This window comes from Podarcis filfolensis (genome assembly GCF_964270895.1).
Source record: "Podarcis filfolensis genome assembly, chromosome: 9".
Taxonomy (NCBI): Eukaryota; Metazoa; Chordata; class Lepidosauria; order Squamata; family Lacertidae; genus Podarcis; species Podarcis filfolensis.
The window spans coordinates 61891900-61905603 of NC_139610.1; the positions used below are offsets into that span (position 1 = coordinate 61891900).

General features: G+C 47.0%; 1 protein-coding gene across 2 annotated transcripts in view; it reads left to right on the plus strand.

Moving 5' to 3' along the window:
• The first annotated feature begins 1341 nt into the window (after positions 1-1341).
• The window catches only part of GPRIN3 (GPRIN family member 3), a 41968-nt gene continuing 29605 nt past the window's right edge, over positions 1342-13704 (plus strand). For both annotated transcript variants that reach the window (XR_014538430.1, XM_083571247.1), the window contains exon 1: positions 1342-1875. The gene's annotated coding sequence lies outside the window, so the exon portion shown is untranslated. The remainder of the gene's footprint in view (positions 1876-13704) is intronic.

Consider the following 13704-nt stretch of genomic DNA (forward strand, 5'->3'; position numbering starts at 1 on the left):
GAGGCCCCATTAGCTAAAGTGGTGTCTCAGGTTAAGAACAGTTTCAGGTTAAGAACGGACCTCCAGAACGAATTAAGTACTTAACCTGAGGTACCACTGTACTTGCAAAGAGGCATTATGTCGTTTTTACGGAGAGGAATATTCCCTTGACCTCACAGGTGGCTGAAGGGCGACCTTCTTGCAATGGCGCAACACCAGAGGTGCAAGAGGTGTAGAGATGTTGCAGGTTTGTCAGAAATGGAAACAGGAGTGGAAATTGCCACAATTCACATATTCGCCCAAGGTCAGGAACGGAAATTACACAAGCAAATCCAAATGGTCATCACTAGTGTTTCTAGGTCTTTCTTCCACATACCCTTTTGCTTGTTATTCATTATTATCAATAGTGAGTTATTACAAGTGTTTATCTGTGCAAGTGAAGTACCATGTATATTGACAGCGTCATATTAATTCGTGTTAAGCGTCTATCATTTATGATTTTACATTTGTCTTCACAGAAAGCTGGTCTACTTCCCCACCACAGGACCATAGCTGTCAACATTTCCCTTTTCTTAAGGGAAATTCCTTTATTCCGAATAGGATTCCTCGCAAGAAAAGGGAAAAGTTGACAGCTATACACAGGACACACCAGCTCATCAGTAGAATGCTTCCCATGGTCCCTTCACATACACCCCTTCAATAAAATATTTGAGGGGACCACCCCCCAACCCCAAGTTGATGGGCATTGCCATTCAAATGCTGTGGGTGCACAGATTTGATTTGATTGTGCAGGGCAGGGCTTACCCCCCAAAAAATTTTTTATTAAAGCTGGCACCCCCGATCGATAGAACAGAGAGGCTTCGGCCTTCTGCAATATTTAACACCAGAAACGAACAGGCCATTAAAACCAGGTTTCCCGTCCGCTGGACGCTGCCTGCACTGAGCCGTCTACTCTAAACTGGGCGTGCTGGCTCTGGGTATGTAGCAAGGTGTGAGTGGGATGGGGTGGGGTGGATAACACTCTGCACATGGGCAGGAGCACTCTCCTCGTTTCCATTGCTGCCAATCTCTGGCGTCCAAGAGAGGTTACAACTGAGCTGCCCCCCAAAAAATGGGAACGAAGAGAAGGGCGAGACTGGACGGCACTTGGCGGGGAGGAACGAAAACCTGGCCCCAGACGGGCGGAAACTTCAGCTACTGTGTCTTCCTCTCTCCTGCAGCAGGAAGCTCTTTGAGAAATGCGTCGGGCGGAGAGGCAACCGGGGCGAGAGGCCTTCCTGCTCCGCCTCCCGGGGCTGCTCTGAATGCCCCGATTCCTTGCCGGCGCAGCCAGCAACGCGCGCCTGTGACGCGCGGGCGCGGGCGCGCGGCTCCCTCTCGCTTTGCCACATCGCGGGCCACCTTGGAGGAACGGCTGCTCCGAAGGCGGTCGCAGGCACAACCGCTGCGGGAGCTGCAGGCAGCGGAAGCAGCCGCCTCCCCGTCCGCCCGGCCAAGGCTAGAAACGCCCCCCAGGAGGCACCTGCGCCGCCCTCTGCAACAGCGCCAAATGCGCGCCGGGAGGAGCCGGAGCCACCCAAGCAGCCGCGGCGTTCCCGGCTTCGCCTCCGCTTTCGACTTGTGGCTCCTTCTCCCCACGGTGGGTTTTCCCTCAAAATCCGAGCCTTCGTTAGACGAGGCTTTCCGGGTTTCTCCCGCGTTGAGGTCCATCCTGGCAGCTTGGGCGCCTGCATCCCGACCTGGAGGGTTCTTTCCGTCTGCGTTTTTACGCGCCAGGCTGCGAGCGGGGAAAGCTGCTCGGTTGCTGCTCCGATGAGGAATTTCTCTGCAAGGTCATCTCTCCTGGCTGCCGGTGCTGCGGCGGCGGCCGCTGCTGCTTCCCCCTGGCTGCGGAAGGTAAGCGGAGGCTCGGGGAGTTGCGCTTGCGTTGGGGCAATGCAGGTTGCAGGCGGCGGCCGGCGAGGATCCTGATAAAAATCCTGCCGCGTCTCAAATGTACGTTGAGTGGATTACTCCTAGGCTCGCGCGTAACTGGGGAGTAATTCATTCTTCCAAGGAAACGTGCCGAAAAGCGCATGGCCACCGCCATAAGCACGGCGGAATTGGCATAGGCTTAGGATCGCGCTGCGCCTAATGGAAGAAATGGCATCCAAACCCCTTCCTCGCCAGTCTTGTTTTCATCGTTTCTCTCCCCTTCTAAATACGTAAATAGTATTATTATAGAAGTCCCGCTTTGATGGGAAGAAACCACTTACTAATAATAGGTGAACTTTGCAGATAAGTTCAGTTGCCCTGGCACATTTCAGGCACATTCAGCCCTAATATCTTCTTTGCAGATATGTAGTTTTATTGGCCCTTGTAGGGAGAGACCAAGAAAAAGAAAGTTGCACGTGTGTTTTTGGTATGGGGGTGATGGGCAAATATGTTTATTTTAAAAGGGGGTCAGTCCTCTCCTTCAAGTGATCTTCAGTTTGCATGAACCAAAAATTAAATCAGGTCAATGGCCAACTCAAATTATTATGATATTATTAGTTACATCCCATAAAAGCTTTGATGCCTTTAGGATTGCTATTCTCCCCTAGAAAGGAATTGGAAGAGACATCCAATGAGAATTACCTTGGGGAAGAGGGAACAAACGAAGGGGACTGGATTGAAGCCCAGATGCGTGACATGTGTACTAACTGTTTACGAGCTGCTTTGATGGCTGGATAATTTATTATGAAAATAAAGCACTTGAGGGAACTTTTCCCAGACGCAAGGTCAGGGCGAGAGGCCCTGGTGCTTTCAAGAGGCCAGCTGCTTCCTAGGCTACTTTTGCACAAATGATCCTTCCAGGCGACGTAAAGCTCTCAATCCTTTTTAACTACGATTCTGATCTTGCCGGAAGTCAAAGTAAATTGAGGCCTGCACCAACCCAGGTGTTCTCCAGAGCACATACACCACCGTTCTGCTTTGCCTGTTTAGAAGTGCAAGTTCAAGAGTCTGTAAGCACAAAACAGGGGAGGGATTCTAACTCTCACAGGAGTAGCTGATAGCCTTGCCTTCCTTCGTGTGAACGCAGCTTTACCTTGGGAATACATTTAGTCTCAAGAACAGCAATCATCTTCCATATACACCCTTTGTAAAATTGGCAAATAAAAACCACCACTTTCTAGAGCAAACCTTAGCAATTGCACCACCATAGCCATTTTGGAGACCGGACAAAAAGGGACACCCTCATTTGTCGTTGCTCAGAATGAATGGAGGAGAGGGTTCAGCGAGGGTGCAAAGTTTTGCTTCTTTACCTTCAAACAAACACACTGAGTTTCTTCTTCCTGTTTCCAAGTGGTGAGTTGTCTGTAACAAAAGCTGAACAACAGACTAGGTAATAGACACATGTCTCAAGAAGGCATTTTAACTCTTGGTTTATTGACTTAATTATATTTCATTTGACGGAGGTGTTTTTCAATACTGCCTTCAGAGGGCTTTTAAAAGAAGAGGTGGGGAGGAGAATTGCAAACAAACAGATAGATGTAAGTCAGATGTATTAATTTTTTATAATAAAAAAATGGGTTCACAATATGCCCACTTCAGAGGCTTTTTGCCAACAAATGGTTAACAATATCTGGACAGAGTCCAGAAGCTTCTCTTTGGCATGTGGTTTGTTGAGATGAATGGGAGCTGCAGAGGAATGTGTGAAGCAGAACTTCCCTCCGGATCCTGCCCTCTATCACACTGCTGCAGTGTGTTCGGATTGTGCAGGGAGCCCCCTCCCGACTCAATCCAGTAGATAGAAGAGTCATTGCCATAGCAACACCACTGTCACAGCACCGAAATACTTCCTCAGTACAGGTGACGGGGAAAACAAGACAACAACAGAACACAAGCCTTGTGGCATCTTTCGTTAATTCACACGTACGGTTTGGGTGGCTCCTGCTGCCACTGATTGTTGTTGGGGGTGTGTGTTGTGGATGGAGCGTGGGGTATCTATATTTGTGCCAAAAAATTGCATCCCCCGCATTTTCTGTTTCCCCTGCCAGCCTGCGTGTATACTGGTACTCTTCCCCTGCCCCCTCCATTTTTCATTCATTGATTTTCAGATAGCTCTGCAATGCTTAGCCATGACCGTCAGTCCCCTCAGCATTGGCCAAGCTGGATGGGGCTGATGGGAACTGTAGTCCAGAGACAGCTGGATGGACGCCATGTTGACTCCCCCTGGCTGGGTTGTAGGGAGAAGGCCTAAACAGGGTGCGAGGGTATATGACTAGCCTGTGTGAGGTGGCTGCCTTATCGTGTTCACCGTCCCAACAGGGTTGCCAGGAGAACAGACAGATGCTTTTAGTGCTTTTGCTGAAAGAAAGGGGAGCACAGGAAGATATACAATACAGTCATACCTCATGTTACGTCCACTTCATGTTACATTCTTTTAGGTTACGTCCCGCGGCAACCCGGAAGTACCGGAAAGGGTTACTTCCGGGTTTCGCTGCTCGTGCATGCGCAGAAGCACAAAATGACATCACGTGCATGTGCAGAAGCAGCAAATCGTAACCCATGCGTATGCAGATGTGCTGCTGCGGGTTGCGCTCTTTTTATGTTGTGAACGGGCCTCTGGAATGGATCCCGTTCGCAACCTTAATCCGTTCCTGCAGTCCGTTCTTAAACCAAATCCGTTCTTAAACCGAGGCGCGCTTTCCCTAATGAGGCCTCCCACTGCCAGTGCCCTTCCACCGTTCGGCTACTGTTTGTAGACGAGGTAAAGTACACAAACCGGAACACTACTTCCGGTTTTGCGGAGTTCGGAAACTGAATAGTTCGTAAACAGGACTGTTCATAAACCAAGGTACCACTGTATGGGCCACATTGTCCACCTGGCTCAGTGTTGTCAATTCTCGGAAGCAATGGTTCTCCTACAGTCTGCGACCCTTTTACAGGCTGCCAAGCTGAGAGGGTGCCTTTCTGCCACCTTCCCAAAGCTTAGTAAGTGCTTGCTTCAGGAAGGAGGCGTGAGGGCTCTGACAGGGTCCTTCCCAAAGCCTAGTTTGCTCTTGCCCAGCTTTGGGAAGGAGATGGAAGGGCTCCAGAACCCTGCCAGAGCATCGTGGCTTCTTCCCAATGCCCGGCACCATATTACCAAGGTCTGCCCCTGCCAGGGTCTTCTTTATGCGAAGCAGGTACTCTGCCATTGAGCGATTTTTCTGTCCCAAGGAAGCCCTGCTATTAGACAGAGTGAGGCAGCTGTCTCAGGCGGCAGATGCAGAGGGGCAGGTAAAGGACGCAGCTGTATGTGCTCTGTGCTCCCCAGAACTATCCCACTGACCTTGGGTGCTATAGAGAACACAATTGCATCTCCAGCGTTGAACCAAACATCAGCTGCCAGTCTGGTTTGCTTCTGTGCATGGAGTAGGTAAAGGTGGCATCTTGTCTTGTGCCTTGGGCAGCAAAATGGTTTGGGCTGGTCCGGATCCTTCTCCAAATAACTGTTCCCATTAGTTCCTTATGCATACCAGGACTCCTTAAAAAGGTAAAAGGACCACTGACCATTAGGTCCAGTCGTGGCCGATTCTGGAGTTGTGGCGCTCATCTCGCTTTATTGGCCGAGGGAGCCGGCGTGGCAAGCATATAATATTGTGGTTTCTTCTCTCTTCCAGCTGATAACAAGTCCACTGAAAGATTTAAAAATTCATATTCTTTGAGTTTGCTGTTCAGCTGTGATTTGTTTAACAAGCATTATTATTATTTATTAAATTTGTATACCGCCCTATACCCATAGATCTCAGGGTGGTTCACAATTGGACAGGCAGTACCTATCCCCAGACTGCAAACTATAAGCTATAATACATCTCCTTACAGGTATGTCCCAGAAAGAGGCTGGTGGGTCTGGGAAAGTTGAAGGGAAGATGGCGGCCCTTTCCCCTTAACCTACTTTTATAGCTTTAGGCAACCTGAAATTGCAACAATACTCGCGATGTAGGAAAGCAAGGCCGGCAAGACTATCTTGGACCCTCTCTCTGCAGAGAAGCAAAATAACTAGAATTAGAAAGAAAAGAGAAAACTCCCTCCTTCCCCTGTTCCCTTCACTTTTCCATATTTTGTAGAAGGCAAAGGAAATGGCCTGGTAGTCACCTAATTCTGTGAGAATGCTGAAGGGTGTTGGGAGGAGAGAGCAGGATTCAAACCCCTACTGGGCCTAAAACCCGCTAGGTGACTTCGGGCCGGTAACTCAATCTCACCTTAATTTCCCTCAATTTCACAGGGAAACTGGGTGTTAGGGAGAAGGGTTCTAGTCAATGGAATTTGAGTCACTTCTCCAATTTCAACAAAGTGATTTGCTGTTCAATGAAAAGCCCGGCCTTTCTTTTGATCTCTTCTTTTGCATGTGTACAGATCCTTCTTCATCCATTTCAGGGAGCATTTGCGCATGTGAAATAATACCAGGGATTTGGAAGTTTTGGTTTCGCTCTGTGTTTTGCATTTTTCCCCCAATCCTAGGTCATTCCCCACATTTCCAATCAATTTGCACATTAAAGGACGCGTGAAAATTCACCAGCAAATGTCTCCAAACACGTTTCCCCTCATGCAATGTGTTTTTTGCACGTAATTTTCTCAAATCTGTGGATTCTAATGCACATTTTCCCCTAGTATGTGCATTTCTATACACATTGCTTGGCTGGAGAACCGGACTGCAACATTCCAGGAAGTGAGAATATTGACACATGGCTGTGTTTCAGTTGGTGTGATGTTTCAGAAGGTGCAGATGTTTGCCTTTAAACTTGAACTGGAACAATTTTCCTCCCCATCCTTACATAAATGCACCAGACCTGAACTGATACAATCCAGTTTGCATAGGCTTTCCCAAATGTGGACCTCCAGCTGTTATTAGAATACAACTCCCATCATCCCTAGCTAGCAGTGGTCAGGGATTGTGGGAGTTGTAGTCAAAAAACAGCCGGAGACCCAAGTTTGGGAAACCCTGGTTCAGAGATGGATTGTTAGTGATTTATACAGATGTTCTCAATTGTCCCATATGGTGATGATAGGTCCATGCCAAATTGAGGGGGTTGCGCAGGGTGCAGGGAGCCGGTGTGGTGTAGTGGTTAAGAGCGGTAGATCGGGTGAACCGGGTTCGCTTCCCCGCTCCTCCACATGCAGCTGCTGGGTGACCTTGGGCTAGTCACACTTCTTTGAAGTCTCTCAGCCCCATTCACCTCACAGAGTGTTTATTGTGGGGGAGGAAGGGAAAGGAGAATGTTAGCCGCTTTGAGACTCCTTCAGGTAGTGATAAAGCGGGATATCAAATCCAAACTCCTCTTCTACAAACACATTCCTATTGTTCTAGAATAGGAACAGGGAAGATGGGAGTTGTCACCCAACAACATTTGGAAGGCCACAGATTCCCCAGTGCTGTCCTGGAACATTGTTGCATGTTGGAGCAGAGACATTCTGCCCCCGAAGGTCTTCAGACAAGGACTAATTCTCCAGGACTGAATTGGCACCTGAGCTGAGCCGATCCTTGCAGATTTTGGCATCCAGTGGGTCCATCTGGAGCCCCTGGCCACGCGCTTCACCTGCTTGCAATGCAACTTGCTCTCAGCGGCTCTCTCTAAGTGAGGCTGAATTGCCAGATGGCTGCCCAGAGGAAGTGCAGCCACTTTACTGGGTGCTGAGTCTTGCCCAGATTTGCTGAGTCTACATTGTGAAGGAAGGCTGGTTTTGTGGTTGCATTAATTGGCTGGAAACCGGGTGGGAATCTGCTACCAGAGCAGCGACTGGTGGCTGATGGCTAAAGAGCAAATAAGCACAAGAGGATTGGGAAAGAAATGGTGAGCCTTAGCTGTGTTGGGACAGAAATGTAGACATGTATCAACACAAGGCAGATGAAAGGGAAAGTTGCCACGACACTGTTGCATTGTATTAATAATTTTGATGAATGATTTGTGGTATTTTCTGATCTTTTGAATTACTATGATTTTATTGAATTGCATGAATCGTTTTGATGAATTTGTTGTCATTTGCTTTATTTATGTGCCATTGTGTTTGATAGTACAGCGATTGCAGTATTTGGTTGTTTTTTTAGGGGACGCGGGTGGCACTGTGGTCTAAACCAGTGTTCCCCAACCTTGGGCCTCCAGCTGTTTTTGGACTACAATTCCCATCATCCTTGACCACTGGTCTTGCTAGCGAGGGATGATGGGAGTTGTAGTCCAAAAACAGCTGGAGGCCCAAGGTTGGGGAACACTGGTCTAAACCACTGAGCCTCTTGGGCTGGCTCATCAGAAAGTCAACAGTTTGAATCCCCACGACAGAGTGATTTCCCATTTCTCTCACCCAGCTCCTGCCAACCAAGCAGTTCGAAAGCACGCCAGTGCAAGTAGATAAATAGGTACCACTGCGGCAGGAAGCTAAATGGCGTTTCTGTGCGCTCTGGTTTCTGTCACGGTGTCCCATTGCATCAGAAACGGTTTAGTCTTGCTGGCCATATGACCCAAAAAGCTGTCTGTGGACAAACACCGGTTCCTTCGGCCTGAAAGTGAGATGAGCGTCGCAACCCCATAATCACCTTTGACTGGACTTAACCATCCAGGGGTTGTTAATTCAGAAATAAAGTCCCGTTGAGCCCAGTGGGTTTTACTCATAGAGAAGTGGGTATCTGATTGCAGTCTAACCCTAAGCATGTGTACCTGAAATAATGCAGATTCTTTCCCTGTTTACCACTGAATTCACCTCCCTCCTCTTCTTCCCCACCCCCATGCAGTGAATTATATAGCTTGTAAGTTCCTTGTGGCAGGGACCTGTCCTCTTGTACTTTGTAAAGCATCGTGCCCGTTGATTATACTCTAGAAATTATAATAATAGCATAGTAATTGTAATTAATTGGCAACTAGAACTTGGACGAATCATGAGCTTCCTAGGCAGATGTCCAGCTTTGACTTGAAGGCCAGTTGAGACAGTAGATGTTTCAGGCGTACTCTTAAATATTTGGAGTACTAATGAAACAAACACAGATCTGTCTTCCCCCAGAAGAATCTGAATAGTTTCATTTTAAGATTGTTTCTTTATTATTATTATTATTATTATTATTATTATTATTATTATTATTATTTTCCTCCCTGCTTTCTCAATAACAGCCAAACGTCAACACATTTTGGAACACTGCAGCTTCCTGGAACAGTTTGTGTTTTCTCTGCAGTGTCCCTTGATTTTTTTTTAAACACTGAGCTGGCAAAAGACCTCCCAACCTGCAGAGGTGAGGTTATTATCATTACCGTTATTATTAAATTTCTAAACCGGCCTTCATCCAAGGGTCACAGGGCAGCTTACAATACAAAAACACAAGAACACATAAGGTAGTAACAAGGTTGAGCTGCCATAGGTCTGCAGCTCCTGACTTTTAAAAGATTCCTAGCAAAGGGAGGCACTACCCCATTCCCCTACGTTTTTGAACCGTTGTCTAATTAGCCCTGTTTAAAAATATACCCACTTGGAACATCGCTGCCGCAATTTCCTCCTATTTGATCTTGTTATGCCTTTGTCTGCTAGATAGGAACAGGTCTCTCCTATAGGGCATTTTCTCCCTGCACACGTACTTATAAGACCATGATTAAATTGCTTCTGGTTCTGAACCTTCTCTTTGAATCCATCAAGGAGGCAGCCAGTGGGAAATCTGGGGACATGCTATAATTATGATTGCTCCCCCACCCCACCGCTTGTCATTTTGGAAGTTCTGTCCCCAAGACGAAGGGCAAAGCAAAGGATGGGACTTTTCCCTTTTCTTCTTCGCAATGGAAGTCTCAACCAGCCAGTTGGTCTCTCTCAAAAATATATGCAATAAATCTCCCACAAACACATGGCATCACTCACCCTATGTGTACTTACAGGAGAGTAAGCTCCACTGAACTCAACAGGACATGCTTTTGAGTTACAATGGGTGACCCAAGTCTGTTTTGGTTGTGCTCCTTCAATCAGTCCTTACTGCATCAATCTGCAATCTTGTCTAAATGCATGCACGCACACAAACCACATTTTTGCATGGCTTTTGCCCTAAAACAGTGCATTTCAATATGCATTTTTGGTGGAGCCACAAACTGCATTGCAATGTGTGGAGAAGCGTGAACTCTGAAAGATAAGTGCTTATTGATCCAGAACATGCAAATAAGGTCTGTTCTCTGAAAAATGCAGACATTTCTCTTTTCTTACTAGGCACGCATAGAATTGTGTGCAGGATTATCACTCGATGACTGTAACTTTAATGATCTCTAAACATGAATGGGTTGTCAATGAGATAATTCTTTTCCATGGAGGACTCTCATAGCATTTTAAACACAGTGATTTGATTTTATTTTTTGCGAAGTTGGTTTGTGCAACCAGCTGCCAAAAACCAAGGGATGCGTGTACATGTGTGAGCCAGCCTTAAGTGTGGCACATCTAAGAGCCAGGGTATTATAGGTATTTTGTGAAGAAGAACCCAGTGCTTCCATAGAAAGCTGGGATGGAGTCCTCCTCCGCTTCTCTCCACTGTTGCCTGCTGAGCAGGAGACCAGAGCTCCATGTGCAGATGGACTTGGGTTCAGTCCCTGGCACCTGCAATTAAAAAGGCTACGGTGGCAGGTGATGGGTAAGACTATCTGCCTGACTCCCTGGAGAGCCACTGCCAATCAGGGTAGACAGCATTGGGCTAGATGGGGATGAATCTTCTCACCTGGCATATGACAGCTTCTCTGTGAAAACCTTTTCCTATCCATGAAGTCAGAGAAAGAGAGACCCCACAGAATAATACTGTATTTTTAACGACTCTGTTGCAGGAACAAATTCAAACAGATCCAGCTGTTTCTGCTGCTGTGACAGACACTGCTCCTGTTGAGCTTTTTGTTAGGCAGCCTATTAAACGCATGAGCAGGCTATGTCTACTCTATATATTCCCAATTAGGTATTTTTAAGCTATTGTGGCACCTTCAGAATGGTACATTTCAGTTCCTTGTAAGAACATAACAATTCATAAAAACTGAGTCGTGGAGTTGGAAGTGATCCTCTGATTCATCTAGTCCACCCCCCTGCCCAAGGCATGCCTGACTGATTTAGTTTCTGTTCTATGGTGACTTGCTGGAAGAATTTTGTGACTGTCCTGTTTTCTGCTTATTATTCTTGTGTGTTGTGTTATTGTGACATTGACTACGTTTTTTGCTGGCTTTATCAGACATCACAAGCAGTGGTAGAGCATGGGTTGCCAGAGCCCAGGGCTGTGTGAAGGAGGGGTTAAATAACTGGAGTACGCATGCGCATTCAACTGCCTAACGGTGTCTGCATCATCCATTGCCTGGCGAGGTCACTTCCTGGTTCACATGGGGAATCCGTTTCAACGGAGCCTAGCGATGGAAGTGTGCGGCTGTATTAAGGCAGCACCGGGTACTGAAATTTTGCACCCTTAACAATTTTGTGCATGGGGCAACCGCCCCTATAGCCCTTCCCATGCTATGCCACTGAGTGCAAGCCGCCTGGGAAAACACAGTTATTTTGAAAAGCAGCTAACAATTTTTACTACTACTACTAATAATAATAATAATTTATTATTTATACCCCGCCCATCTGGCTGAGTTTCCTCAGTCACTCTGGGTGGCTACCAATCAAGTGTTAAAAACAGTACAGCATTAAATATTAAAAACATCCCTGAAGAGGACCGCCTTCAGATGTCTTTTAAAGATAGGATAGCTGCTTATTTCCTTCACATCTGAAGGGAGGGTGTTCCACAGGGTGGGCGCCACTACCGAGAAGGCCCTCTGTCTGGTTCCCTGTAACCTCACTTCTCGCAATGAGGGAACCGCCAGAAGGCCCTCGGCGCTGGATCTCAGTGTCCGGGCTGAATGATGGGGGTGGAGATGCTCCTTCAGGTATACAGGACCGAGGCCATTTAGGGCTTTTTTATTTACTAAATAAAATGCCCGTGCAGTCTCTGCTTAAACATCTCCAGTGAAGGAGAGCTCACCATCTTCCAAGCCGTTGTTCAAAGCTCATACTGTGAGGACGTTTCTCCTAATGTTTTAGGATAGTGTCCACCTGCTGCTTCCTCTGTTCCAGAGCAGATGAAAGCTTTGGCCTCTGGTGCCAATGCTCGAGTTGGCCTTTGATTAAGCTCATGCTTCCTTTTCATAACAAGAGCTTACCTGCACAGTTTGAGTGGTAAATTAGGCAATGCATTATTATTGATGTTTATCTACCCAACCAGATAAGGCTGCTATGAAACTGGAAGCTCTTTCAATGTAGCTGGAACCCTAAAACACTTGATGCCCTCCGTATGTTGTTGGACCACAGCTCCCTTTATCGCTGACCATTGGTCATGCTGGCTGGGGCTGAGGGGAATTAGAGTTCAAAGCGTCAGGTTGGCAGGAAGTTGAGGTAGGCTGCTTTAGACAATAAATATACACACATATTTACAAGATAGCTGGATCCCTCCTGTATTTGTAATGTAGATTGGCAGAAATGCCTTTATCCACCTGATAGCTCTAGCACAGATTCTACTATAGCCTTGGCCAATTTCAGACATCAGGTTAGTCAGGGCTGGACCAAGACATTTATCTGCCTGAGCCAAAACACAAGATGTCACAGACTGGTTGGATGCAGAGGAATGGTGAGAGGAATCAGCTGGGGAAGAAGGCTCAGAGCCAGGGGATTGTTGATGGGACGGTGATGTGTGGTAAGAGAGAGAAGACTGGGAGGAGGTGTCAGAAGCTGAAAACAGGGTTTAGTGAGCGGGGTCTGTCGCAGAGAGAAGTCCAGAATTAGAAACTGAAGTAGGAGAGTGGAATGACTGAGCACAAGAGGCAGAGATGAGTCAGGCTGGTGAAGAGACATGGGTATATTCTCCTGCCGTGGCAAGCTTCCATCCCTTGCTGGTCTCCAGAACCAGGAGAGGCATGAAGAGATTAACTTCACACAGGCACAGTCTCAGATTGCTTGGGAAAACCCTTGGCGAGGAAGGGACTTAGGCAGCTGTGGGGAAATGGGGACATTCAGTCTCAGCAACTGCTTCATGAAGGGAAAACCTATGAAGAGCTGCTGTGCTCATTGACACTCCTGTGTTAGATCCTCTTCTTGCTAATAAACGTGAACTTGCTCGGTGTGATTTACTGCCGTCTTGCTCCTGTCACAAGCTAATGCATGGCCCCTTCCAAAGCCAGCAAGATTCTAGTTGACATCATCACAGGTGATGGAGAGCATGCTTCACCAAACTTGAGTGCTAGCTTAGAGAACACGGGGCACTCCGTACGACTCACACAACTCTTTCTGCTCCAAGTCCCTCATCATCTGCTACCTGAAGCAGCTGCCTCATTCTGTCTGATGATAAGGCTGGCCCTGCAGTAAACCATAGCTAATGGTTTGATGTGCTTAAGCCAACTTGTCTGCTTTTCTTCTTTCCGCTCGCACGGGGGAGAAACAAACCATGGCCCTTAGATTAACATTACTTCTGAAGCAGGGACTGTGATTTGTTTTGTTCCAAACAATCCACAATGATAAGCCAAGGTTTTCTTGGCTTATTGGTTTGCCATTTGTTTAGAGTGGAACAAACCGTGACTTCTAGTTTGGATGTAACACTGATCCAAGGATTGTGGCTTATTCTTTCCCCACCACAAGCTCAGATGCAACAAATTATTGTCTATGGTGATGTCTGAATGTTGCAAAGCAAGAGAAACAAATTTGGTAACCAAAATAAATAATACTTTGTGGCAAGTGAATTTATGTCTGTTTTAACAAAAT